General features: G+C 46.9%; 1 protein-coding gene across 4 annotated transcripts in view; it reads right to left on the reverse strand.

Moving 5' to 3' along the window:
• Positions 1-25,874, reverse strand: part of RAI1 (retinoic acid induced 1) — a 240,349-nt gene that overhangs the window by 141,963 nt on the left and 72,512 nt on the right. For 3 of the 4 annotated variants that reach the window (XM_061600177.1, XM_061600178.1, XM_061600179.1), the window contains exon 2: positions 22,107-22,200. The exons of the other annotated variant lie outside the window; for it this stretch is intronic. The gene's annotated coding sequence lies outside the window, so the exon portion shown is untranslated. The remainder of the gene's footprint in view (positions 1-22,106; positions 22,201-25,874) is intronic. 4 annotated transcript variants of the gene reach the window in all.

Below are 25,874 nucleotides of genomic sequence, written 5' to 3' on the forward strand. Positions count from 1 at the left end.
GAAACGTTTGAAGAGGACGCGTCTGTAATAACAGCAATAATTCTAATACAAGGATTGCACGTCAAGAACCCATCAACACCAGCGGGTGAGGAAATCCTTTTTTTCTGGAGCCTCGAAGCAGCTGGGCGCCGATTGGGGGGAGAAGCGACTGCTGACTGATCCCGCTGCGGCTGTGCCCTCGCTTGAGTTATGAGATCATTTGCCAACCTGTGGAATCCATAAATCCACACTCCCTCTCGGCCCATTACGCGGCGCTCTAGCAGTGTCACGCTTGCTCGTGCTCCCATCCCTCGGCCGCTCCAGCAAATCGCTGAGGCCGAAATTTTCAATTAAGGAGGAGACATAATTACTGCCATGGCTCTGGATTTAGGTACGGGGGGAAGAAAGGGTAAACCAAGACACTTCCCGCTTTGCTCCCAAACAAGCTGCAAAATGTCTCGGGGGGCATGGAGTCAGTCCCGGGTCGATGCCTCCCAAACTGTGGTCGATGTGATAAAATCATCTTGGGGAAATCCCAAAGAATGTTTCCTTGGATAATGTTTATCACATCAACTGCTGTTTAGGAGGCATAGAGTCCTTTTGCCTCTCCAAGTGGCAGGATCCAAAAAGGAAAGTGCACCCAAGGATCTCTCGGGGGTGGGCTGTAGCTCAGTGGTACAGCACCGGCCTTGCATGCAGAAGGTCTCGGGGTCAATCCCCAGCATCTCCAAGTAGGACTGGGAATGTCCCCTGCCTGAAACCCTGGAGAGCTGCTGCCAGTCAGTGTAGACAATACTGAGCTAGATGGACCGACAGTATAAGGCAGCTTCCTATGTTCCAATGTTCTCTGTCAAGGTGCCAAAGCAGGAGCGAGGAACTTGTGGCTCTCCAGATAGTGCTTGACTCCAACTCTGATTATCCCCGATCATTGACCATGCTGGCTGGGGCTGATGGGAGTTGGAGTCCAACCACATCTGGAGGGCCACAGGTTGCCCATCCCTGTCTTTAAAGATGCCAAGACTGCAAGTACATTTGAACACAGAATCCTAGAGCTGGAAGGGTCCTCAAAGGTCATCTAGTCGAGGCCCCTGCCAATGAAGGAAATCCATTGCTACAGTATCCCCAACAGATGACCATGCAGGTTAAAAACCTCTGACTAAGGAGACTAAGGAGCTTGTACCATCCGAAATGTCTTCACATCTTCATGAGGTTTGGTCACAATCTCCTTTCTTGTCATTTGAACGCGTCCATTTGGGGTCTACCCTTTGCAGCAACAGAAAACACATTTGCTCCAAGGCGGGGAATCTTTTTCAGCCCCCCCCCTTCTGGACAACCTTCCGAGGGCCACTTGCCAGTGGCGGGCAGGCCCAGAGGCAAAAGCTGCTGGAACAAAGAATGCAAATTGTGCCTCTGTATGGCAGGCTCGTTTCCTCACATGCTGACCCGCACTTTTTATCCTCCATCCAGACAAGCAAGAGGCATGTATCAGAGGACCCAGCAAAGCAAAAACACCCAAGAGGGGGGGAAGCAGGACTGGTGCGGGACGCAGCCTGGTGAGAGTCCTGAGGGCCAGGCAGAGAGGCCTGGAGGGCCACATTTGAATTTCCCCACCCTCGATCTCTATGACAGGCCTTCACATATTTCACAGTGCCTCTTCATAATCTGAATTGGTTATCAGCTGCCTTATACCAGGTCCAACTATTTGGGTTTTTCCCCCCTAGCCCAGTGCTGTCTGCTCTGACAGGCAGCAGCTCTCCAGGGACACAGGCAACAGAGTGCCTTACCCATCACATTCTACCTGACCCTTCAGTCTGGAGATGCCAGGGATTGAACCTGGGACCTTCTGCATGTTCATGGGCAGCCCTGAATATACTGTGTCACACGGCTGGAGGTGGATGCAGGCAGGGATGGCTGGTGCCCCTTGGAACCTGGTGGGTCAGAGGGCCGAGAGCCCCATAGTGGGCGGAGCCAGAGCCAAGGGGCGCCTGCTAATTCTAGTTTTGTCTCCATCCTCCTTTCTGAGTTCTGCAAGGGCAACACTGAGATGGAGATGGAGGAGGAGGAGGAAGCTGACAAGCAAGGCCACCCCTTGGACTGGATGTAAGGAAGCAGGGGGGAGCTGGCTGAGGGCTGACTGAGGTTAGTGGGGCGGTGCCCCGTTTGCCCTGGTGGACCAGCCTCCACTGGGTGCAGGGATGGCGCGTAGGGCAGGGAACCAAAGAGGTTGTTCACAGCAACAGAGCTGACTCCAGCCGTGTGAAAAACAGTGACCCTTCCTTTGGCTCCCCAGAGGGAGAACGTGAGCAAGCTGGTTCTTTGGACCAGATTTCCCGGCCCCGTCTGGCTGCAGCTTAAACTGGACAAGGGCGCTGCATCTGAACTCCCCTGGCTGGTCCAGACACGGCTGTCACCCCTGCAGCTGAACCGCAGGCACCGCCTCCTCTTCCCTGCACCGCTGCCACCCCCCCTTCCAAATGATAATTTATGACCCCCTGACCTGCTCCACCTTCTAAATCAAGCAGATCGATAAAGGGATCAGACAATCCTTTTAAGAAAGCAGCTCATCTGTTCATTTCTGGCTAATGATCCTTGGTTTTCTTAGCGCCACTGTCTGCGCTCAGACTGCTGGGAGAAAAAATGGGGGGGGCGTGAGGGGAGAAGATGGGCCTCAAGGCCATCAGAGCTCGCTTTCCCTCCTTCCTCCCCCGCCCCTCCCTGAACATGGCTGTAGAGATTTGCCACCCCTCTCGGAAAACAATCCTACCCTACAGGTTCTCCTCTCGATGGGCTTTGTGCTGCTGGGAATGACTCTGCAAGCCTTATCTCTGTTGCCAACTGGCGGGCTTCATCTCTCTTGGAGGATGCTCCATCCCAAGTCCTCACCTCTTCATCAATCTCTCGGTTCCTCCTAATGCCGGCTTCCTGCCTGCCTTGAACCTATTTCCCTTCCACCCACCTACCCCCCCTCATCCTCTTAAAGTCCCCCTTCCTTTATGCCTCCCACAATCTCTCTGGATGCCTCTGCATCAGCATGTCCTTGCCAAGAGACGGGAGGAGGGGGCCACAATATCTATCCAGAGTTTCATTTGTGGCTGGGCTCCCGCTTCCTGAAGTATTGTATATCCATGGAATTTCCCAGCCCCTGCCAGCTGCAAGGATTTAAGAAGATGTCTTTGGCTGGATCAAACCACTGATCAATCCAGCCCAATGATCCCCAAATGTTTGATATGTAGGAAAACTGTTGGGATTTTTCCAGAGGTCTGTTTCGTTCATATATACCAACCAGACCTAGTCGTTCATGCACTAGTCACCTCTCAGTTAGACTACAGTAAGATACTCTATATGGGGCTGCCCTTGAAGACAGCAGAACATTTGGTCCAGAACACTGCTGTCAGATTGTTATCAGGAGCAAGCAGGATGGTCCATACCAGGGTGAGCCAATGTGGTGCCCCCCAGATGTTGTTGGACTACAATTCCCATCACTCTGGACCAATAGCCATGCTGGCTGGGGCTGTAGTCCAATATCTAGAGCAGCCTTTCCCAACCAGTGTGCCTCCAGATGTTGTTGGACCACAACTCCCATCAGCCTCAGACAGCACTGTCAATGGTCAGGAAAGATGGGAATTGTGGTCCAACAACATCTGGAGGCACACTGGTTGGGAAAGGCTGATCTAGAGGGCATCACATTGGCCACCCCTGGTCCATATTATGCCAGTTCTATGTCAGCCCCATTGGCTCCAGTGCCAGTGGGCTGCTGGGCTCAATTCAAGGCATTGGCTTTAGACTTTCCTGCTTTAAATGGCACAGGACCAGCAAAGGTCATCTTACCCCTTATATACACATTTGATCACTGCACTCTGCAGGTGAGGGTCTCCTGCAGATGCCATCTTATCAGAAGGTCCATTCAGCACAATATAGGAAACGGACCTTTAGTGTTGTGGCACCTACATCAGTCTGCTTGAGATCTGCATCCTGGTTCCCAGGATCTCCTCATCAGCCCTTTGCCAAAAGAAAAGATGACGAGGACAAGAGCAAATAAGTGGTTAAGTCCATTTTATTCTGGTGGAGATTTATTTTTATTTTGGGGGGGTCTTTAACTGATCACTTCTATTCCTTCTGCTTTTTAAATCATTTTATCGCTGTTCTGTTTTGTTTGTGTCATAACAATTTTGGTTCCCCTCCTCCCCACTGCCAATAATCTGTCCTGATTTGGCAACGCATATGCTTTTGAAAGGTGGAAGATATATTTGGTTATAAATGAACAAACAAATTGATTCATCTGTTCCCTGAAACAGACAGCATGATAATTTAAGAAGAGCCTTGCTGGATCAGGCCAAAAGAGGCCGATCTAGTCCAGCATTCTGATCTCACAGCGGCCAACCAGATGCCGGCAGGAAGCCTGCACGCAGGACCGGAGTGCAAAAGCGCTCTGCCCACTCATCTTCCCCAGCAACTGGTCTCGGGAGGCATCCTCCTTGCAACTGTGAGACAGCCCCGGTAATGTTGATACTTGGCATTCCCTCCCGAATTTGCATTGTCAGATGGGCCCTGGGGATTGGATCGTGATGATGTCTGTCGGCGACCGGTGGCACTGCTTGCATCATGGAACCGTGGCAGAGATGGGGGGAGAAATTTGATTCAGTTTGCACTTATAGGTGAACCTACCTAATTCACACTTTCTGAAACAATATGTGAAGCGAAACACAGCCATCCTTCAAAATTCACACTTCCCTCAATTTTGCAATGCTGTGCTCCAGCCAAGTAATGCATACAAAAATGCTTATGCTGGGGGGAAACGTGAATAAAAATGGAAATATTAGCAAAAATATCAGACAAAATGCATGCTATTAGGGAAAATTGCTTTGCAAAAACTGTGTATAATAGGGGAGATGGCATATAAAAATGTGTATTTCCAACCATGCAATTTTTGCGTGCATAAAAATGAATGTATTAGTGAAAAGAGCATACAAACATGCATCATATTAGAATAAATTGCTCGCAAAATGTGCACATTAATCAAAACTGCATGCAAAAATGTGTATATTAAGAGAAATTCACACTAAAATGCTGAAGAATTTTCATGAGGGTTGTTTTTTAAAAATACACACACACACATTGCTGCAGAAATGTGGAGAACTGAATTTAAGACTGGCAAGATGAGAAACTGAGAACACCAAAATCGACAGATCCCTCCTTTCCTACCTGCGGGAAACTGAATGCTGAACGAGATGATCCAGCAGAGTTCTCCTTATGTTCTTAAGCTTCAGAGCTTTTTGGTTTTTTGTTGGCTTTTAAAAAAAAAAGACTAAGCATCTCTAGGTTGATAACTGACACATCTGAACTGAGCATCCCAGGAAAAAAAAGGCTATAGGCATAGAGATCTATAAGTGGACACCATTGCTTTCACATGACGAGAACATTGGTATTTCACCAGTCTCACAGGGGAAATTATGGCGCTTGAAAAAAACACAAAGCTTTTATCTTGGGACCTTTTTATGCCTCTTTGTCACTTTCTTGAAAGGTTACAAGAATAACTGCATCCCCTCCACACGTCAGCTAAAACAGTATGTTATGCGCAGGGGGTAAGAGATAATTTGGATATACCACGTGTGTCAGTCACCCTGGAGCACGGAGATGGACTTATATCCATCACAGGGTTCTAATGGGACAACATCTGCAGAGCCACAGATTTCCCTGTCGTTCATCATTCATGCATATATGTATATGTATGTGCGCGGGATGATGAAGAACATTCACAAAATCAGATTTGGTATCGAATTCTGGGATAATACGCAAGTTCATCTCTTTGCCAAACAGGCTCCTTGCGTGCGTTTGTGGCTGTTAGTGACACCATAATTTTTTTACAAAAAATCCCCAACGAGAATTATGTAATTATTTACATAATTATTTTTGTAATCTGCTGTTGCTGAATATATGATATAAATACATAGCAGCATAAGGAATAAGAGAAAATTACATAATTTGGGGGGGGACAAAAAAGGGAGAACTGGGAATCGCGATAACTAATGGAACCCAATTTATAGTGACTAGGAACCGGCAGGCCAAGTGACGAACTGAAAAACGGAACCAATCAGATAGCGAACCCCATCCCTAGTGGGTGCCTATCTATCTATATCTATATATCTGGTATCTGTGGCCCTCCACATGTGCTGGACTCCAAACTCACATTATCTCTGGCCATTGGCCATGCTGATGCGGTGCAATGGGAAGTGCAATTCAACAACATCTGGAGGGCCATAGGTTCTCCATCATCAATATCTGTATCTATATATCTGTCTACCTCCCTCCTACAGATATATAGATACACACAAAACATAGCAGGGTCTCTATTGGCCTTTCATGCATTAGATTTACCTGAACAACTCCACAATCCAAATCCTTCTTAGCCATCCTACATTTGCATAAAGCACTTTATTCATCCAATACTGGGGTCAGAGAGACCCCAGTTAAGTCACCATTTTAATAACAACAACGAGATGTATTTGACAATGGCTGCTTCCAACTGGATGGGTTCTTAGCATTGCCCATGCTTGGTTCTCCAATTCTGCTTCATAAAACTTTCCATAGAATCATAGAATCGTAGAGTTGGAAGGGGCCTACAAGGCCATCGAGTCCAACTCCTTGCTCAGTCCAGGAATCCAAATTAAAACCTGATGGGTGGCTGTCCAGCTGCCTCTTGAAGGCCTCCAGTGTTGGAGAGCCCATCACATCCCTAGGTCATTGGTTCCACCGTTATACCGCTCTAACGGTTAGGAAGTTTTTCCTGATGTTCAGTCGAAATCTGACTTCCTGTCACTTGAGCCCATTATTCCGTGTCCTGCACTCTGGGATGGTTGAGAAGAGATCCTGGCCCTCCTCTGTGTGACAACCTTTCATGTACTTGAACACTGCTATCATATCTCCCCTCAGTCTTCTCTTCTCAAGGCTAAACTTGCCCAGTTTTCTCAATCTCTCCTCACAGGGTTTTATTTCCAGTCCCCCGATCATCCTTATTGCCCTCCTCTGAACCTGTTCCAGTTTGTCTGCCTCCTTCTTCAAGTGCAGTATCCAGAACTGACGCAGTACTCAAGATGAGGCCAAACCACTGCCAAATAGAGGGGAACTAGTACTTCACACAAGTTGGAAACTATACTTCTGTTATGGCAGCCTAAAATAGCAGTTGCTCGTTTTTGCCTTTTTGCAGCCACATTCCATTGTTGACTCATATTCAGCTTGTGGTCAATGACAATTCCAAGATCTTTCTCGCATGTAGTATTGCTGAGCCAAGTATCCCCCATCTTACAATGTTAGATTTCATTCTGTTCTTCAGTCATGTCAAATTCCACACAGACTTTACAGCAGGCGTGGGGAACTTTTGGCCCTCCAGAGATTGCTGAACTACCACTCCCATCAGTCCCAGCAAGCATGGCCAATGGTCAGGGATGATGGAAGCTATAGTGTAGCAACCTCTGGAGGGCCAAAGGTTCCCCACACCTACACTACTGGCCAAAGTGTGGGAATTTCATATTAAAATACCGAGTGTGGAAGTACCCAATGACTCCAGATTCATGTAATAATATGGAATTGTATTAAAGGTTATTGTTTCAATGCTTCAGATATATGCAGGTTTTTAAAAAATATATTTAAATATATTTTAAATTGACATCTTTCACAATTAAGATTATTCAGGCACATGGACCAGACACCAGGGGGACAGCTGGAATGCAAGTTGAGTTGAAAGCTGCCTGTATAAATAGGCAATAGGGTGATGTTAGTTATGTCACACAATCGGGACAGTGATTACATAGGGACAGAGACCAGAAACTAGGGGAACAGTTAGAGTGCAAGTTGAGCTGAAAACTGCATGTGTAAAGAGGCAATGGGGTGGCATCAGTTGTGTTTGCACCATCAGGACAGTGATTATCCAGGGACAGGGACCAGAAACCAGGGGGACAGTTGGAGTGCAAGTTGAGTTGAAAGCTGCCTGTGTAAAGAGAAAATAGGGTGGTGCTGGTTGTGTTGACATAATCAAGACAGTCATTATTCAGGGACAGGAAACAGAAACCAGGGGGACAGTTGAAGTGCATGTTGATTTGAAAGCTGCTTGTTTACAGAGGCAAGAGGGTGGTGTTGGGTTGGTCTTTTTTGCCAAGTTCCAAACTTGGCCCACATCATGAAGAATGCATGTGTCCCACGCCCAAAGACAGGAAAAGGGGCCCACTCTGAAAATGCCAGCCCCAGCAATAACCAGACACACACACCCCATATTTTTCCTGGCCTTCCCCCACACTGGCTGACATTTCCCAGGCAGTCCAACAGCCTCCAAATCCCAGTGATACTCCGAAAGGCCAGCTTGCAAGAAGTTCAAGGATGCAATAAAGTGGAAGCCTGGTCTCTTCCCCCCCCCCGAGGCGCTGGGCAAGGAGGACTCCTCCTAGAAAGGGGAGCCGATTGGTGCGGAGAACTCCAAAGGCCCCAGCTGACAACCGAGGATTGATGGATTGCCTACCGCAAAAATACACTACCTCTTCTTTGCCGTTACCCTCGCTCATTTCCTTCTCTCTCTCTCTCTCTCTCTCTCTCTCTCTCTCTCTCTCTCTCTCTCTCTCTGCCTGCTTCTGGAAGAGGCTGGGCCAGACGGAAAGTAAAATAAATAGCAGGCCTGAGGATTTTAATGACGATCATTTACAGGGGAATTGGAAGCCATCCTCCCCTCCAAATCTCCCTTAATATTGGAGGAGAGGGGAAGCTTGGCCATCGCTCACTGAAGAGGCGAGGGACCTCAGCTAAGCGGCAGAGGCCAGCTCTGCAGGCAGAAGTTCTCATGTTCCATCGGTGGCACCTCCAGTTAAAGGCTCTCAAGTAGAATAAGGGGGCTGGGAGACCCCTACCTGACCCCTGGAGAGTTGTTGCCAGTTAAAGACCAGTGGCCCACTGTTAGCTCTGGCCCCCGACTGACTTTCCCTGAGAGTTATTGGCCCTCCATGGAAAGAAAGTCACCTTCTCCTGGTCTATACTAGGCGTGGGATCCGTTGGCCGGTACCGGTTCGAATGCGTTCCGTCGATCCAACAGGCTGGCATTGATTCAAGTTTGTTCTGTATCCAGCAGCCACTGTTTTTACTGATCCGTGTTTCTTTCGCTCGGAAGAAAAATATCAGTATCGATATTTTGAAAGGAAATATCGATATTTCCCTTAAAAATATTGATATTTTGAAGAAAACACCGATATTTTGAAAGGAAATATCAATAAATTATCATTCTTACAATCAATGTTTTAGAGACAGCTTTTTTTTTTTTTAAAAGGCCATTTTCAAAAATAGCTGCAGAAACTCGCTACGTTAAAATCCAATCCTCAGCAATTAATAAGCCAATTAATGGAAAATTAGGTATAAAATCCAAATTTCTATACTGACTTATCAATGGCTCTTTAGCATTTCAGAGCGGAGTCCTTCCTAGCCCTACCTGAGAGAGCCAGAGATTGAACGCTGGACCTTCTACGTGCGAAGCAGGTGCACTACTTTGGTTTCCCCCTAAACGCAAACTAAGGTTCTAGTCCTCATCGTTCTGAAGAAGGAGCTGAATTGTATAGGAACATAGGAAACTGCCTTCTATCAAGTCAAAACATTAGTCCACTGAGCTCAGTATTACCAACACTGACTGGAAGCTGCTCTCCTGGGTTTCAGGCAAGGGGCATTCCCAGCCTAACTGTAGATGCCATCTGGGGACCTTTGACATGCAAACAGGGGCTCTACCACTGAGTTATAGCCCTTCTGCATCGATCCACCTTTGGCAGCTTTGTATGATATGGTCTCTATGTATTAACATATGCAATTCAAGTAATCTACAGCAGGGCCCCGCTTTACAGCGCTTCGCTAATACAGCGGTCTCAGTTAGACACAATTAGACGAAAGCCCCACTCATACGGCACTTGTTCCGCTTTTACAGCCGTTTTCGGGCATCGAGCGCCATTCTATTCAATGGGTTCCGCTTTACAGCGGTTTTCGCTTTACAGCGGGGGTCCGGAACATAACCCGCCGTATGAGTGGGGCCCTACTGTATCACAGTTTCCCATACACACACACACCTGCGAGTCCTCCTGAACAGTTTGGCCAGCCCAGACGGAAGAGGTCCTGCCTGAAGACAGAGAGAGCAGAGAGGGTAGGATAAGCCCTGTTTAGGAATCCAAACCTCACACAACAGCAACAGCAATTATGTGAGGGGAAGATCAGGGTCTCTGCCATGCACACATTGGAGAGTGGAGAGTGTTACTCTGAACTGGGGAGTTTGTATCCTGGGTTCTCAATCACGTGGGGATTATTTTATTTGCATTGCTTCATTTACTTATTATTTCATGGAACACAGTTTATATCCTGCTTGAATGTAAAGACCTCTGAGTGGTTCACAAAACACTGAAACGATCAACGAGACAGTTAAAAACAAGTAATTTAAACAATCAAAACAGCTACCAAAAGATTAAAACAGATCAACATCTATGCGTCTGGATAGGATTGCTTAAACATAAAAAGTTTTGAGCAGGCACTGAAAGGAATACAGCGAAGGGGCCTGCCGGATGTCAATAGGCAGGGAGTTCCAACGAGTAGGTGCTGCCGCACTAAAGGGATGATTTCTTACAAGTGCGGAACAAGTATTATGTGTCAGCTGTAGCAGTCCCTGTCCCAAAGAGCGAAGCGCTCGAGTGGGCGCACATAGGGTGAGGCAGTCTCGCAAGTAAACTGGTCCGAAGCTATTCAGGGCTTTATATACCAACAGTAACGCCTTGAACCTGGCCCAGTTACAAACTGACAAACAGTGCAGATCTCTGAGCGGAGGTGTTACACGCTGACAGGGTCTCACTCCCACCAGCAATTTGGCTGCAGAATTCTACACTAATTGCAGGATCCGGGTCAAGGGCAAGGGGCCCCCCGCACAGAGTGCATTGCAGTAATCCAGAGCCGGCAGAGCTGGCTCCACACTTCAGACATCCCCTGCCACCCCACCCCACAGGGTGAACGATGGGAGGGCAGTGCAGTGGCCAAAGCAGGGAGGGGCAGTGAGCTCAGCCTTGCCCTTTCCTTCATGCGATTGGCCCTCTTGCGAGGTTTAAACATCCAATAGGGTGATTGCTGGGGGAACAGGCAGCTTTTCACCTGGGAGGCACACACAGCTAAATGCCTTTTAGGGTCTAATCCGAAAGGGCTCCTTCGATGACAAAGCTCGACTGATGCATTAAGTAACTAAAGTGATGCCATTGTTATTATTACTGTGATTGTGGCTATCAGCATCATCAGTGCACATGGTAATACGCAGACTAGCCTAATAAAGAAAGCAAAGGGGGTGTTTGCCCCAAAGAGCTAACAATTTAAAGCTAGTAAAGTGGAGGGGCATAGAACAAAGGGAGGAATGAGGAGGGTAACAAGGACAAGAAAACAGGAGCATACGAAACCGACTTATACTGAGCCAGACCACTGGTCCTCCTAGCTCAGTACTGCCTACACTGACTGGCAGCAGCTATCCAGGGTTCCAGATAGTTGGTTCCTTCCCAGCCCTGCCTGGATAAACCAAGGACAGAACCCTAGGATCTGCCATATGCCACTGAGCTACGGCCCTTCCCCCTCACGAAAGATGGGCTTCTTCTTTCCAGCGGTAAGCGGCTATTAAATTGTAAGTGATAATGATCCCAATTTTTCAAAAAGGCACCTACATTCAAATTCAATCCATGGATCCATTCGAAGGCTCGTTGATGCAAGGCTTTTTTATTTGGCGAGGGGGGGGTGGCTCATTAATCCGCCGACACACGTAGCCGGGATTCTTGTCGGGAGGTGCAAAATGGGGCCTCCAACCTCTTGGCCTTGCGTGCCGAAGGCTCAAATTTTTCCCAGGAAGAGGGGGAGGGGTGACTGGGAAGGAAGACAAGGAGAGCCCTTGAGGGGTCTTTTTTTCCTGATGTGGCCTCTTTCATCAAGCAGCTGGCTTTTAGCAAGCCTTCTGTTTCCCTTCCCCCTATAGAAGGACCTCTGCGGAAGAGCTGCGTGGATCAGGACCCTCCACGCCTTGGGATCTTCGGATGAAAGGCGCCAAGCCCTATTATTATTCAGTGCAACGGTGCCTGAAATTAAACCCCCTCCAGCACCATAGGTGCTGCTGATACCTTATAAATGGAATGAGGGGTGGAGGTTAGAATCAACGACACAAGGCCTGTATCTTTGTTGCCATTCCCATATGCAGTCCTCTAAAGTGATGGCAAAAGGCCCAGATCATCTGTGGCTCCTGTTTCGCTGGAAACCTTTTCTTTTCTTTTCTTTTTGCCACCCATGCAATTTCCAGGGCACGGCCAGCACCAAAGCTTGGCATCGTTGGGCAACTGCTGTTGGCCCAGCACAGTGGCAGGGGCCACAGTTGATGCCTTTCCTCCTTCCGTCTTAATTCCTTCCCACCCTTGGCCTAGCACTCCAAGTGCATTTAGCTAGTTGAGCAGATTGAGCCACACTATAAATTTCCCACAAACTTTGTGAAAGGCACAGCAGCAGAGGCAGGTGAAAAATTTGGCAATCATAGAAGGAAACCACACCAAAGTTTCAAACCGAACCCCCGGCCTTAGTCTTAACTATGTGGATTCTCATAGGTGAAAGGATCAGACACCAGATGTGTATATAAAACCTCCAGCACAGTATTGTTATTTCCTGACTGTTGATCTCTGGATCATACTTGTATTTTATAGTCTGAGTATTTGATTTATTTTTTCCCGATCATTTCATTTGCTGGTTATTTATATTATCTGTCAATGTGCACTGAACTGTGTGTTTTAAGGGATCTTTGCTGTTTTAGAATCTTTGACTCCTTATTGCAAACCGCTCTGAGGTATTTTATTTATAGTAAATAGTTCATATGGTGACCAAATAAATAGTGCAGACTGGCTCACTTTGCAAGAGCGATCTCAGGCAAGGATTCTGGGGTGCCTCTCACTAACACCTCTGCCCCTCGCTAGCAGAGGTGTAGTTGTTCAGGGTCTCAGGGAGTCTTAGATCCCTAATGTTTTTGGAAACCAGGTCCCAGTAGGGTCTCTATGTCTCCAGCATCCTATGAGCCAAACAGCATGAAAAAGGAGCGTGCTGGCCATTGAGAAGAGTCTTCTAACATGCTTCATTGTCCTTTCCTGCTGATTGGAGCCAATCAGAGTGAAAAGAGGTGAGTCAACCACTAAGAAGACTCTTCTCAATAGCTAACACAGTCCCCTTTCATGCTGATTAGCTTCTAGGGACGGCTGTTTATTTATTTATTTATTTATTTATTTATTTATTTATTTATTATACTTGTATACCACCCCATAGCTGAAGCTCTCTGGGCGGTTTACAGTAACTAAAAACAAATACAATTTAAGATACATCTTTTTTTTAAAAAATAATAATAATGAAGGCATTAACAACCACAGAGAAGCAGAAAGCAGTATTCACCCATGGCCAAATTATTCTATAATCGTAGAAGGCTGTATAGTTTTTGAAGGGGGCATGGCTGTGACTATCATGAAGGGTCCCTGCACTTCAGAATTTGCCAGTACGCTGCTACTGGCTAGTTAAAGGTTCTGATGGATAGTGCCTTACCCAACCTAATCCTCAAAATCCTGACGCCAATTGTGGCTGCAAAAGATGGCCAAGACTTATCTTGGCCAAGTTTTGATTACGACTGCAGAAGAGTAGACAGTGAGGGCGGGGAACGGGGAGATAGTGGACAGGTCACAACTAGGGTTCTGCATACTATGCATAAAAAAAAATTAAACAAATTCTTAGACCCAGGGAATGCAAGACAAACCCATTTCTGCAATCTGTATAAATGATGCAAACTTGATACATTTGCATTGCCACATATTTTGCATAGTTCATTCCAGTTTTGCATAGTTCACTCACAGGAGGTAGTTCCCATAGTTCCCATATTTTGCATAGTTCACTCACAGGTGGGGGCAAAGATGCTAGAGTCCCTCTTACCCAGTCCTGAATCCAGGTTTCAGTCGGTATTGCTCACCAGGGCTGGCACCAGATGCGACTGGGCCCTTGAGCACCAGACTGCCTCTAGCCCAGGTCATCATGCTTCCCAACACCCCCTCCCGATGCAGGCAGCGCAGGCTTAAATAGGCCCGCCTGCCCCACCTCCCACCTCACCACACTAGCATGCTGTGTGTGCATGCCTGCCATCACCCAAGATGGGAACGGGGGAATCAACCCCTTAGGGACCTCTCCTGGTGATGTGGGAGGTAGGTGGGGCAGGCCTATTTAAGCCCGTGCTGCCTGCTTTGGAGGTGTTGCCTGGGAGGGATGGGGATCCTGCTCTACAATTCACATGATCCGCCCCACAACCTGATGCCAGTGTGGATCACAGAGCAGGAGCTTCACCCTCCCAGCCTATAGAGGGGCCCCTCTGGGCTGCAGGGGCCCTCAGCCAGTGCCTGACCTGGCTGCTTGCTGGCGCTGGGGCTGTTGCTCAAGCATCTACCCAGCCAACGATGTGGATGAGGAGCTTGCAAGAAGAAGTACAAGAAGAAGAAGAGGAGGAGGAGGAGGAGATAATCGTAGCATACACACAACCCCACTCTTTACAGAATTTGGACAAGCAAATGCAAAATCTGACCAGCCATCCAATATTCCCACAAGAACGGGGGGGCAGAGATAAATTCTCAGAAAAAGCCTCCTCTTTTATGAGCCTGCAAGTCCTTAAAAGTGGGTCAGGGGCTCTGCTCTTTGCTGCTCATACATGCGATTTTTGGGGGGGGGGAGATGACAAGAGATACGGACTTTTCAGTGATGGCACCATAATCATGGAACTTCCTCCACCTGGAGATAGCAACATTGGAAGATGCCTTACACCAAGCCAAACCATTGGTCCATCTAGCTTAGTATTGTCTACACTGACTGGCAGCAGCTCTCCAGGGTGTCAGACAAGGTTCTTTCCTACACCCCTGCCTGGAGATGCTGCCAGGGATTCAATCTGGGACCTTCTGCATGCAAGGCAGATGTTCTGCCACTCAGCCCAGATTTGTCTGGCTCCCTCGGATGGGGGAACAGTGCACTACACCCCACCCTCCCCCTGGGGATGTAACCCTGAGGAGGGTGCTGAATTTTTAAGAATGAGAGCTCTAGCAACTCACCCTGATTAACCCAGCACAGTGTTAATAAGGCCTTCCTCAAAGTCAAAACTAGAGGCAGGGATCCGGGAATTCATAGAGTTCCTGATGAACTGCAAAGAGCTGGAGCATCTGTTCTTATTTTTTGGTTATCCTGAAATCGACTGGAACTCAGGATGCCTCAGTGATTGTCTTCTCCACAATAGAATCATTGGATCAAAAAGGTGGAAGGGACCTCAGAGGTCATCAGGTCCAGCCTCCCTCCTCAATGCAGGGTCTTCAATACAGGATGTAGTTGTGCTACAGCACCCCTGACAGATGGCCATCCAGCTTCTGCTGCAGTACCTCCAGCGGAGAGCCCACCACCTCCCCCACAGCCTTCACTATTAGGACGTTTTTCTTAATATTAGCCGAAATCTGCTTCCTTGCATTTTCCAACCTGCAGTTCTAAACATGGACCAACAGAGAACAAGCCTGTTCCATCTTCTGCACATCAGCCGTTCAGATATTTGAAGACAGTTATCATGTCTCCCCTTAATCTTCTCTTCTTCAGGCTCTTTTAACTGTCTATTGTAGGAGATGGTTTACAGAACCCTCCTCCTCCTCCTCCTCCGGGCACACTACAGTTTCTCTGTATTTTGCTTAAAATGTGGCACCCAGAACTATACATAGTACTCCAGATGTGGCCTGAAGAGTGCAGAATAGAGTGGAACTACTTATTCTCATGATCTGGGCACTATACTCTTGTTAATGCAGCTCCGGATTGCATTAGCATTTTTAGCAGCTGCATCACACCACTGGCTCACGTTTACATACTTAAAACATTTTCCATAGAATTCTCCTCTGATTTCCCCTGCTGTCTGGGTTACAGTGAATAATTGCCTGGAGAAGTGCCACCAAAGCTGATTATTAGAAGTGATTATTTTTCAGAGCACCTTTGGAGGCTCGTTATGTTTGGGGCGGGGGACTGCTTGTGTTGATCCCAGGTTGTTATTTTTACTGCCTGTTTATTTATTGCATATCTTCTTGTTGTTCTTTTCTAGCTATCTGGTTCTGATCCTATTTCTTTGATTACGTTTTCATGTATTTTCCTTTTGAATTTCAATTACTTGCTCATAGGCCACCTCTGTTAAACCCATACAGTCAAAAGGCAGGGGTACAAAGGTTTTTAATAAACATATTTCAGAAAATGATGAACCCACAGGACACTGGGATCATGCTCTACAGCAAACTTTGTCCTCTTAGAAAACAGATTTTAAAAAACCCGGCGATGGAATTGCTCCGTGAATTGCCCCATCTCTTCTCAGGGCATAGATGCGGTAGCCACTTGGTTACACGAGATAACAAAAATAATAATAATCAGGTTTCAGTCTTAACGCCAAAGCAGCCTTCCCCAACCTAATGTTGTGACACCTACATCCAGCTGTAGTCCAGACACAGAGTCAGAGGCTGCAGAGTCTTCAGCTACGCAGCCGGAGAACGAGCAAGAACAGGCTCAGGACTCTGAGCCTGGTGCTAGAGGTTAAGAAGCTAGTGGGCTTGAGGCCATCAGACAGGAGCCCCCAGAAGAACCGCTCTGGGCCTGTAGGACCCGAGCCAGGACCCTCACGGGCACCTTCTCCCGACTCCGAGGAACCAAATGTTTCCCATAGGACCGCACCGGACCAGCGGCTCAGGGTGTGCACCAGATAGGAGGCTATGGAACAGACGTGGAGTGACCCTCCAGAGGGTCCAGACAGAGCAGAGGGTTGGCATCGCGCTTCTTGTGCTGTTACAGCAGTGCAAGCGACTTGCCATCTGCATGCGCAGGGGGCACGTGATGTTTTTATTGATCATTATTCTGCATCATTTGACAATGTGTTTGAGAGATAGCCTGAGTGCCAAAAGGGCATTTTTACACCGACATGCCTCTGAGTCTCGCCAACTGCCCCCTTCCCATCCCGCACAAGCCACCAACCAGTAGGAACAACAAACACGTCCGTCAGTGAACACGGATCCCACGAGGGTTGCACTCTTCAATTAGGGCCCTCATTATAAGACTAGAAAACTCCACTCTGTCGTTTGTGCCCATAACACGTAATTCTTTTTCTTTCCCCTTTAAAAAGAAGAAAAGGAGGGGGGGAGTTTGCGACGAGGAACGCTGCATCTTTAATGCAAGAGATGGGCCTGTTGAGATTCGGTCTTATTTTGACTTTCATCTCGAAAGGCTGTCTTGGGAATCCATTAAGCCCAATTTAAATCGACTCTCCGCCCCCACAGTCCTCTTCCCGCCTTCCCGGCCGTTCTGGGCTCTGCTTCCTTATGAAACAACAACAAACAACGTCATTTGTTTTTAAAGTGTGTCTGTGTATGTGTGTGTGGAGAATAAAGCCCTCTAACCCTATGCTTGTCAGTAGGACTTTGCTCATCGGATATTGAGGGCCAAGAAGAACCCGGTTTCATAGCCGTTTGTGGGGGGGGGGGAACCACTGAGGTGCATTTGACCATTGCAACGTAAGGGAAATAATACGAAATTCTGATTTATGCTACAAGGGTGGTATTTTGGGGTCTGGAAATGATCCTCAGTCTGAATCCCTCCGGCTCAAAGATCTCCAAGAGCTATCCATGACTAACACCACCGGCATAAAAGTATGCTGCTCTAATACTTCAGGGAAGGCCCGTGGCTCACTGGCAGAACACCTGCTTTGCATGCAGAAGGTCTTGGGTTCCGCGGTGGGGTGGGGAACCTCAGGTTTGGGGGCCAAATGTGGCCCTCCAGGCCTCTGCATCTGGCCCATGGAGATTGCCCTGCTTTTGCCTCCTCACCAGGCCACACGACTCGCTAGTCCGTGTCTGTGCCTTCCTCAAGCACTTTTGCCTAGCTGGAATCTCTCTCTCTCTCTCTCTGTAGAAACCTCTGATTTTGCACGGTGAGAAGGTAGCCTATGTACAAAGGCAAAAGGCACGTCCATTGCTCCACCCACTTTTGCCTCTGGCCCCGCCCACCACTGGCATGTGGTTCCCGGAAGGTTGCCCAGAAAAGAATGTGGCCCTTGGACTGAGAACAGCCCCTTGCTCTGGTGCAGACAATTCTAAGCTAGATAGACTAGTGATCTGACTTGGCAGAGAACAGTTTCAATCTTCCTATTTATATTTTAACTTAATGTCCTTTCTTCAAAACCATGAGGACTAGAATCTTACTTTATTTCGAGGAGAAGCACTGTACCCCAGTGACAGGAGACATGCTTTGCAAGCAGAAGGCTCCAGGTTGAATCCCCAGCACCTTCAGGCAGGAACTCTGTCTGAAACCCTGGATAACTCACTGCCATTCCATGAAGACAATACTGAGCAATGGTCTCACCATGGTGGGGTCACGTAGATCCCTAATACCACGGATATGCAGTTCATTTCCTCCCATTTACTTTAACAGGGTGGGCATGCAGGTTCTTCTCGGCGATGGCACCACATCTGTGGAATTTGCTTCCAGCTGAGATCAGGCAAGTCCCATCTCTACAAAGTTTTCAAGCAAGCCTTGAAGACCCATCACTTGCTCTCTGCAGCTTTTAAGGAGTGATTATAAGTGGGCTGCTGACGTGGCAAGTGGTGTTTTATTCTGTTTAACACTGTGTGTTTTATAACTGGGAGGACTGTTTTTTTTTGGTGATGGCTAATTTTATGGTTTGGGGGCATTTTTAAAGCAGAGGTGGGGAGAAATTAGAAGTAGGATCTACTAGGTTCCAAATTGTCTAGAAACAGCTAGTAAAAAATTTCTCCCTCACCCCACCCCTCGAAATAGCTTGCTGAATAAAGAAGAGCTTGGGAGAAAACCAGGCGTATTTTTGGGTGTGTGTGTGAACGGGCTTACGAGCTTGGTTCTGGTACTGATCACAAATTCCTGGGCTGACACCATACATTTAAAGCCTTTCTCCCACCAAAGAATCCTGGGAGCTGTAAAGGGTGCTGGGAACTATAGCTCTGTGAGGGATCAACTACAGTTCCCAGGATTCTTTGGGTTGGCAGGGGAATGTGCTTTAAATGTAAATGTATGTGCATTATGCAGCTGTCTCCAAACCATTTGGAAGATCTTGGGCTTCAAGTAAAACACAAAATAACTCCCGCAAGCCTGTTTTACAATGTAAAACTCCACTCCTGTTTTACAGTGTAAAGTTTTAAATTCTGTTTTGGATTGCTAATAATATACTGGATTTGCCACTTTGTGAGATGATTCTTGCCTCCCCCCGGCTTAAAACCCCCTATTAATTAATTAAAAGTTTTACAACATTTTAAGATCCTTTGGTGCTTATTTACTCTCATCAGAGTGTTGTAGAGTTAAAACAACAACAGAAAATGATTACCACCACCACAGAAAATGATCTGACAGTTTTGCTTTGTTTTAAAAGCCCTTGCAAGTTATATCAAATCCAGCAACTTGCTGAACTTTTTGCCAGAGCCCTCAAAGCGTCCTTCATCATTACAAACCAGTGTTATTAGCCATAGCAAATTAAACATGTCCCCTGGGTTCAAACACCCACTCAATCTTTTAGTTCCACTGGGTAGCCTTGGGTCTGCTCATTTTCACATTCTGTCAGCCTAACCTGGGTTGTTGCGAAGCTAAGCTTGGGAAGATTCAGTATGTACATTACCCTGAGTTCCTTGGAGTAAGAGGATGAGATCTCAATGTGATATTTTAAAACCAACAATAACATATCTAACCATATAGTATTACAGCCGTGACACACCCACCCACCCATATTGGATAATAAATTTGCAGACATCACAGTATACCTTATCTATCTACCTCAATGAGCTATGGCAAACCCACATGAGGGGGGCATCATCCAATTTCTTTCCTCACAACAACCCTGAAAGGTAGGACAGGCCAAATGATAGTGACATGTTCAGGAAACCCTTTAACGTTTGTTACTTGGCAGGGTTTTGACAAGGGTTTGCCATATTCTTGGTCCCTGGTCCAAGTCAGAGGCTCTGTTTTGGGTTTTAAGTGTGCAAGAAGGGAAAGACTGACTGTAAGTTTCAAAGGCGTGTTCTTGGATGTTATTCATGATAAATTGCAACAGTTGGAAGAAAAATCCATACAAATCTCATGCTTTAAGAGCACTTGTGGAACTTTCTTTTTTGCAGTGCTTCATAGCCACCAGAAATTATGTATTCCCTGAAGAATAATGGCATCTGATTGGAAACACAGTCATAGGAGGCAGCTATTAACCTTGATAGCAAAGGATGGAACTGCCCTGTTCAGAGGCAATCTGTTTCCGAGTCCCAGAATCTGGGGGCAAACAAGCAGGAAAGGCTACCTGCACCATCCCTGTCTAGTAGGCTTTCTGGAGGCATCTGGCTGACAGCTGTTGAAGAGCGGATGCTGAGCTGGTCGGAGCTAACAATCTCCTCCCACCCACCCCCACCCCCAAAGCACAGCTGGCCTACAAACAACAGACTGTCTGCTATGCCAAACACTGCACCTTTCCCCGTTGTTTCCTCATTTTGGAACCTATCTACCTCCCCTCTTTGTCATCATAAACCACCTTTACGATTATTTTTGCGTGCCACCAAGGTTTCATCTCATACCTTACCCGTGCACTCCTGAACTGTGCATCTTCTTGCCTTTCCACTGATAAAATTACATTTCTGTTTTGTTTCGCTTGAAAAAAGAACAAACGATTCAATATTTGCATTATGAATTCCAATCGCATTGATGCGCCCAGCCGTGCTGGGAGACACAGACGCGCCAAACATCATCAGGTACAATTCAACTCGCTTGGTTGGTTTTTTGTGGGATTGCTCTGGAGTCGATGCTTTGGTGGATCTCAACCATCACACCTGCACCACCCACACACACGCAATTGCCTGCTTGAAAAGTTGCTCCTTTAAAGGCAGAGAATGGGCAGGATCCTGGTGGTTGGCTGGGGTCATTGACCTCTCTGCTCTCCTTCTGCAACAATACTTCAATACACTGCATATGTTTTCAATTGTTTCCTCTTAATTGTTTGCAACAACAGCAGCAAAAAAAGATTGCAGAGGCACTCTTTTTGTCGGCAAAATGGGTTTGGAGAGCCCATTTATTGATTGCAAAAAATAATAATCATGTCAGTGGGCGGTTTGTGTCAGGAGGGAGGCAATATATTTGTCATGGCGAAAAAGAGAACCCCACGGAGATCTCTAGAAAATCTCTCTCTCTCCTCCACCTCCCCAAGGGGATTTCCAAATGAACCATCACGGCTGAAGAGTATAAATGCTAGCTACGTTGATGATTTCTGGTCTTCATAGCTAGAGAGGATACGGATTCTTTGGCAAAAGGAGCCAATGGGAAACATCTATCAAAGCCATGCATGGGGGCACTGGCAAGAGATAATGAGATGCTGCTGGTTCTCCATCCTACAACTTTTCTAAAGGTCTACGAAGGCACCTTTCAAAATAATCTTCCATTGGTGGCTTTCAGGATCACCCCAGTCCCCAGCGCCAACCATTTAGCATTCTTTGAACTTCAAAACAGAAAAAGGAACAGCCTCCTTGACGTTTTCTTTCAACAGACACAAAACATCTCCTCCCCAACATAAAAAGCAGCCTCACACACACACACACACACATGCACACAACCAAACTTCAGTTTCACACATGCACTCGTGTATCCAACCAGATTTAGGAAGAACAAATGAACGAAAGGAAGGAAGGAAGGAGGGAATGTGGCTTGCTCGGATTTTGCAAGACATCCAGAGGAACCCTTTCAACAAACCGACCTGAATTGAGAGGGAGGGAACAATACACACTCACCAACTCTGCCAAAGCCAGAAAGACCAAGAGGGCTGCTCGAAACTGCCCCCTCCCCAAAGTGCACTGAAGTGGCAAATGGCGTAAGCAGCAACAGAAAACCAGCAAGGAGGGGGCTGGGTGGGAAAAGAAGGCAGAAGCAACTGAGAGATGAATGCCCAGAGATCCATTGGCAGCCCCCACCAAGGAAGCATCAATGCCCTCCCAGAAGAGAGGTCTTTTTTGTTTGATTGATTGATTTTTGTATCTTACCTGCTTGCTTTCCTGTCCTCTTCTGTCTCCGCTTTGGCACTCCTCGCTCTATCTCCTTGCGTTCTTCCAGAACAGAGTAGCCACAGATTAGATCCTTAGGAAAGGGAGGGGAAAAAGTGGGAAGAAGGATATGTATACAGCACAATTCTCTCTCTCTGTCTTCCTCTGCCTTTCTCAGCAGCCTCTCTGAGCTCTTTCAGTAGTCATTATTCATAGACCACTAGGGGATATAAGGCAATTAGGGAGGGCCCTGGGTAGCCTGCAGTTTGAAAATTTAATGTCAGTGGTAGGAAGGATGAACATGCATATGTGTGTGTGCACGGCTGTGTGTGCGTGTGTGTGTGGTGGGGTTGATTGGTTGGCTGCAGGCAGCTAAAAGCAGGGGGGTGAGTGTGCTGATGGAGGGAGAGGTGAGCGCTGGGGAGGGAGCGAAACAGGGTTCGGAGGGAGTGGCTTAGGTTCTCTTGGTGGCACTATAAAGACATCAGGATGTCCGAGGAGATGGAGGGACCAGTCGCCGATCTGCTCCCTCCCTCTGTCTCTCTTCTTGTGTTGAGTGGGTGGCAGCCCTTGCCGGTATCTGTGATGTGTGCTCCATGCTCGTGTGTGTGTTTGTGCCGGGAATAGCAATCAGAAACAGAGGCAGCCTACGGAGCATAAAAACGCCATCGCTAAGAAACGCTGCAGATTGAAAAAATGAAATAAACCCCTCCAGAATTAGAAGGGGGGGGCAGAAAGAAAGAGTCAAAAGCAAGAAAGGAGGGAGGAGAGGGAAGGTGGTTCCCCCCACACACACTTTATCAGTCTGTTTTGCCACCAACCCCCTCCTAAAATATAATCTCTCTCACACACAAAGCACAGTGGCTGAAAGAGGACAGCGGCGTGAAAGCGGAAGGAGGGGTCTGGATTAGGTAGGTGGGCTAGGAAGGTAGCTGCGTGGGAGAGTGTGGGGAGGGGGGAGGAAATAGGTAGGGCAGAAAATGGGGGAAGGCCCCTAGGGATAGGAGGATCTGTCTGTTTCAGGTCCCCCAGTTTCTCATTTTCCCAATCTTAATTTCAGTTCTACATGTTTACGCAGCAATTTGCGATTTATTTATTTTTTTTAAAAAAAGATCCTCCTGAAAATTCATCCTCATTTTAGTGTGTGTTTCTCCCAATGGCCGCATTTTTGTATGCAGTTTTGACTACCCATTTTTGCAAGCAATTTCCCCTACTACAATGCATGTTGGTATGTTATTTCCCCTAATATATGCCTTTTTATGCACATGTACACTTTACCCTACATGCACTTTCTGCAAAGCACTGGTTGGTTAGAGAACTGCGTCGCAAAATTCGCATACATGCGAATCTTGAAGGACTGGGTTTCTGTTCTCATACGGTTTCAGAAAGTGTGGATTTGATAAGATTCACCTTTAAATATAAAATGGAATCAAATTTCTGCTCCATCCCTAGGAAAGGGTCTGCTGGAGAAGAAGGCATCCCCACACATTGGGAGCGTCTCAAAACTCTATGCAGGCAGCAGCAGAAACTGATACAGCAGGCAGACAGAAGCTCAGGGGGCTTCTCAGATCTTGTGCATGTATGTCCTTTCTCTCTCTCTTTCTGGGTGCGTACATGTGTGTGAACATGATGCACGCAGCTCACTGGCAAATGGCACCTGATTTCCCTAGTGTGGCTGCTGAATTTGAGTGTGCATGTGTGTGCCGAGGGATAAGGAGAGATTGAACGAAAGGAATCACATGAGGAGCGGAGGGTTGCCCTCCCCATCATTTTGTCCAAAGAGTGATCAAGAGCGCAAAAACCCAGGTGTTCCTCTGTGACTAAAGAACTGGGAATTGGTGGGAAGGGTCTACAGCTCCCCAGCAAGAACAGGATCCCTCCTTGTGCAGGCACACTGACTTCTCCCAGCTGGCTGCTACAAAATCTGACCAACTTCTTTTCACAACTCCCTATAAAGCTAACCCTGATCATCGTTTCTGAACCCTACCCTTCCTGCAAAAAAAAAAAAAAAAGCAGAATGGCACATCTTACGATTCCACCTCCCCGTTTTATCTTTACAACAATCCCGTAAGGTACATTAAGGCAGCTTTCTCCAACCTGACACCTGCCAGATGTTTGAGACTACAACTCCCATCAGCCCCAGGCTCCAGCTAACACAGATGTACTGGCCTGGGCCGATGAGAAGAGTAATCCCACAACATCCAGAGGGCACCAGGTTGGGGAAGGCTGCATTAGGGTGAGAGACAGAGTCTGGCGCAAAGTCCCTAGGTCAGGAGGGATTTGAACTTGGTTCTCTGTAGCCCCAGTCCATCATTTGGTTGGCTTGTTATATTTATGGATCACCCTTCCTCCTAAGAGCCCAGGGTGATATATAGCACAATAAAATACACCAGGAGACAAACGCACATAGAAAATTACAATATTTATCAAATAGCAATCACAAAAATCCAAACTGCTGTTAGGGGTAAGCAGTCCTACATCAAACTGGAAAGGCCCAGGTAGAGATGGGGAGAAAGTGGGTTCATTTTGCATTTTAATTTAATTTTAATGTGCACGTCCTCAAATAATACATGAACAAAAACACAGGCGTCCTTTGAAATGCACACTCCTCCGAATTTTGCCATGCAGTTCTTCAAGCAAGTTGTAAACAGAAAGATATGCTTATTCTGGGGAAGCATAAAAAATGCATAGGGAAAAGGAAGTGCAAAAATGCATGATCGTAAGGGAAATGGCCTGCAGGAAGTGTGCATGGCAGGCAAAATTACATACCAGATACGTGTGTATATTAGGAGAAACTGACACTAAAATGCCGACAATATTTTTGTGAGGAAAATTGCATGCTGATGCGGAAATGTGAAGAACGGGAAAAATGAGAAATGGAGAGAAAGCAAAGTTGACAAAATGGTCCATCCTTGGGTGAACAGAAGTGTCTTCAATTGATGTCTGCATCCCAACAATAAAAGGGACAGACATTAACTGGAGGGAGAGATCGTTTCAAAGTCAAGGCCCCACCACAGAGAATGCCTTTCCACACAGCCCCTCACTACGGATCCTCATGGGGATCACGAGCAGAGCATCCTCTGCCAGTCCTGAAGAACAAGTCGGCTGATTTTGGAGAACGCACCTGCACGTACGTAGCCCCTGAGCAATTTAAGGCTTTATCAGCCATTACCAACCCCTTGTTTCGAGCTCGTCACTGCAGAGGCTTTAGGATTCGTGCTGAGACCGGGCAAATCTGTCCATTTTGGATTCTCAGTTTTCCAACCTTAAATTCACTTCTCCACGTTTCCACAGCAGTTTGCAATTTTTTAAAAAAAAGTTCATCAGCATTTTTGTGCAAATTTCTCCTAATTTACACATTTTGTATGTCGTTTTGCTCAATAGACATTTCTTTGCAAAGCAATTTCCCCTAACATCCTGCATTTTTGTACGTTAATTTCACACACACTTTACCCCAGGACATGCATTTTTTGTATACATTACTTGGCTGGTGAACGCCCCTGCAAAATTCAGAGAAGTGCAAATTTCATTTTAGTTCGCACCTTGTTTTGAAAAGTGCAAATTAGGAGAATCAAATTATTCCCCCATCCCTATTGCTCTCATATCCGTCCATCTTGCTGCGTCTCTTAACATCCTGGCTGCCGCGTTCTACACTAGCTGTAGTTTCCGGATCATTTTCAAAGCCAGCTCCATAGAAAACCCATTGCAATAATCGAAACATGAGGTCACCGGAGTATGAGTGACCTCTACAACCACTATATCACACAA

The sequence above is a fragment of the Rhineura floridana genome, chromosome 17, assembly GCF_030035675.1.
Source record: "Rhineura floridana isolate rRhiFlo1 chromosome 17, rRhiFlo1.hap2, whole genome shotgun sequence".
In the NCBI taxonomy this organism is placed as follows: Eukaryota; Metazoa; Chordata; class Lepidosauria; order Squamata; family Rhineuridae; genus Rhineura; species Rhineura floridana.